The sequence below is a fragment of the Mandrillus leucophaeus genome, unplaced genomic scaffold (assembly GCF_000951045.1).
Source record: "Mandrillus leucophaeus isolate KB7577 unplaced genomic scaffold, Mleu.le_1.0 Scaffold165, whole genome shotgun sequence".
NCBI lineage: Eukaryota > Metazoa > Chordata > Mammalia > Primates > Cercopithecidae > Mandrillus > Mandrillus leucophaeus.
Window position 1 is genome coordinate 668310 of NW_012101643.1, and position 3738 is coordinate 672047.

Genomic DNA, 3738 nt, shown 5'->3' on the forward strand with positions numbered 1-3738 from the left:
TATTTCAACACACTTTTCTATTTGTAGAAATATATGTAAGCCTATCTCTTTAAAGATTGTTTTTCCATTTGTTATTCCTCAGGATTTCATACATCATTTGATCTCATTCTGTATTGAGATAAAGTATTTTTATAGAGCACAAAAATTGTGGGTTGCATCTTAAAAGATTATCTCAAATATTTTCAAATTGAATTTTCAAAGTAAGAATGGGGAAGATATGAGTCACAAGCTTCAGTAATGGAAGTAACTTCATCAATATTCTTATTTGACACAGGCATGAAAGGTGACTGTCTCTGGTCACATAGTCAATTATTGCTCATCTGCATTACCACCATCAAAATCAGAGTCATGGAAGTTTCCAGCTGATAAAATTCATTTTCTTCTACTATTTTTATGTATGTTTCTCAAATATCTGAACCAAAGTTCACTTCACATTGCTTCTAATACAGCAAATATTTAAATGGATTTTTACATACCATATATAGGATTCCACAGCTTTATATAATGCTGGTACTTTAATACTCCAGCAGAATTTTAAAAATTTGATGGCTTCCTATTGTTTTCAAACAAATCCCTCAGGGTAAAAATATAAATAGACGCAAAAGGGGATGGAGATTACTGACAAATGAGCTAAAGAGAGCAAACACCAAGGCCACTGTAGTAAATAGTTTGGGTTATTTTAATAGTTGTACACATAATTCCATTTGGAAACTCCCTGCAAACCTGCTCTCAGGTTGCAGATTGCAATAAGCAGCCTGAATTTCAATAACAGTAACTATGCAGCAGGGCCAAAATGTGATAAATAATCTAATATTTTCGAATATTAAATTTAGTTTTTGATTCCCATTGGAATGCATCAAAATTTGTCTAATATCAGAGAGAAAACCGGAAGTAAACCTTGGAGGCCTCATTTATTCACTGGTAGTAGCAATTGGGTAGCAGTTTCCTGATAATACATTTGCATAAATTATTAGGTGCCTCTCTCAGGTTCACAGAAGGTGACTTGGAGGATTTTGTTGCAATGGCTGTAACATGGCCCAGATCTTAGAATCACCCAGTTCTGATTTTAAGATACATGTCTCTGTCTTTAAATATTTATCCTTTGAAAAATATCAGTTTTACAGAAGAGATGTGTTGGAAGAGATTTATTGATGTGATAAAAAGATTCCTCACTAAATCAAAGGCTGCACCACATTTTACTATCCGGTTTCCTTGGAGTCACATGGTATTTTACAAATAATTTATTCTCATTTTTAGAAATGCATCTTAAGGATTTCAAAGTGCACCAATACTATCCTTGGTTTTGAATAGATATGTACGTACCTAGATTTTCCATAGTTTATGTTCTACATGACATACAGTGACATTATATATGGTTGAGATATGGACAAGGAAATGGTAATCAGCAATTTGGAAATCCACAGTCTAGAGAATTACAAGTATTTTTTTGCTTATTTTGAAATTATGTGATTAAATGATAAAGTGAACATAAGCCTCAGTGGAGTGTAGCCATGGTAATGTATACTTGAAGAGTTTTTATATGACATTTCTTTAAATTTGAAAGAACTTTCAGGCTTGCACTTACTAAATACAGCTCTAAAATGGAATTATGGTCTTGAAATTAGAATACTAAAAATGCATGAGTGACTTATTCATGAAAAATAACTGCATAATAAGGCATCCATGCATTCTAATATCCAAATATTCTTTCTCAAATATTCAGCTTCTGCAAAATCTTCTCAATGATTAAATATCCATGTTTTAAAAGCTTTTACAGAGGCAGTGTGAGACACTGAATGAGAATTGCGAGCTGGTTGAACATTCCTGTCTTGATTGTCATTGAATAATATTTACACTGAGAATTCATATTGTCAGTGACTTGAAATAAAAGAGCCTCTTGGAGCATTTTTCTTTTTAGTCATAGTTTTCTAAGCAATTAAAAATGAGTTAGAAGCTGCATTATAAATGGAAATTCAGAGAAGTTTTAGAATTATACGTTGCAATGCATTATACATTTCATAACAGTAATAAGTTCATTTATATGAATAAGGATGAATACAAGACTAACACAAAGATATATTGCAAAGAATAGTTAGTGTATTATGATTTTGCATTTTATTGCAGAATAATGAATATTTGTTTCTACATTTGTTTACCTCATTTTTAGCTAACTTAAAAGCTCACACAACATGTACTTTTTGCATGCAAAACATTTTCACTGCATTCCATATTTAAGTTTACAAAACAATTTTTAAAAGTCTAGGTAGTTAGGGTATGCTACTTAGGATACTAATAATATATTGTGTCAAAGCCTTAGACCACTTTGACTTCTAAAGCTATAATTCTGTCCAAAGTTTCTAAGAACTTCTTAAAGTACAATAACAAATTCTATAAACATAGAATTTGATGATAGAATTTATTGAACCAGTTTGAATACATATTTTATGTAAAAAACGTTCCTTTTACTTTCATTTTATATTGCTATGATTGTTAACAACAGGATGAATTATTATATAATTGAAATTTCTTATTCACATTATAAAAATGGATGCCCTTCACATGTACATAGCTGAGTATTTTATTTATCACAAAACACACTGGATTCATTTATTCAACAAACATAAACACTATTGAGAATGTGCTAAATGTCGATCATTGACTTGATCATCGGGAAAAAAATAGTGTCCTCACAAATCTCAGAATTCTCTTCAGAAATATTATTTTCTATCAGAAAATAAGAAAGCCATGTGCCTTAAGTATCATCTTTGTATTAGTCCATTCTCACACTGCTAATAAAGACATACCCGAGACTGGGTAATTTAGAATGAAAAAAAAGTTTAATGGAATCACAGTTTCACACGGCTAGGGAGGCTTCGCAATCATGGCGGAAGTCATGTCTTACATGGTGGCAGGCAAGAGAGCTTGTGCAGAGGAACTCCCATTTATAAAACCAGATCTCAAAAGACTTATACATTGCCATGAGAACAGTATGGGGGAAACTGCCTGCCATGATTCAATTATCTCCATCTGGCCCCACCCTTGGCAAGTGGAGATTATTACAATTCAACCTGAGATTTGAGTGGGGACACAGCCAAACCATATTCATCATCATAATGAAATATTCACAATCTTACTGAAAAATCTTTAGTAAAAATATATTAAAGACTGATTGAAAGCAAAGAGGAATCCATTTTCCTAGCTGAAACTGATCTGCATTATTTTCCTTTTGTTTTGTTTTGTTTACAGATTTCTCACTGAGAAACTCCACATTTATTTGTGGACTAATGGAGTTATTTTGTATCACCCCACTAGAATATAAGCACATAATAGGTCCATGATACATATTTGTGGGATAAAAGAAAGAAGCTATCAATCAAAACATAGCTTGCTTATCAAGGCCTGAGGTCATAACCTGAGAGACACAAACTCAACTGAAAACATATGATAAAGGCAATCTTCTCTCATGGTTATTGTTTTCCTAATAGTTACTTTATAGATTTTATTGGCCACTATTTTCTATTTGAAACATCGTTATTTTTGAAGTCCACATATTTTTAACATTTTAAAAGAAACATTTTTTAAAAATCTGTGGGAATTGCCAGGGGAGAATATTGAACCTCGCAATTTTTTGAAGACGGTGCATTTAAACTGTGAAAATACGATTACAGCAGTATGATGGGACAGTGTCAAAACAGCAAGTCAATACTATTTATCAATCAATCAATCTATCTATCTATC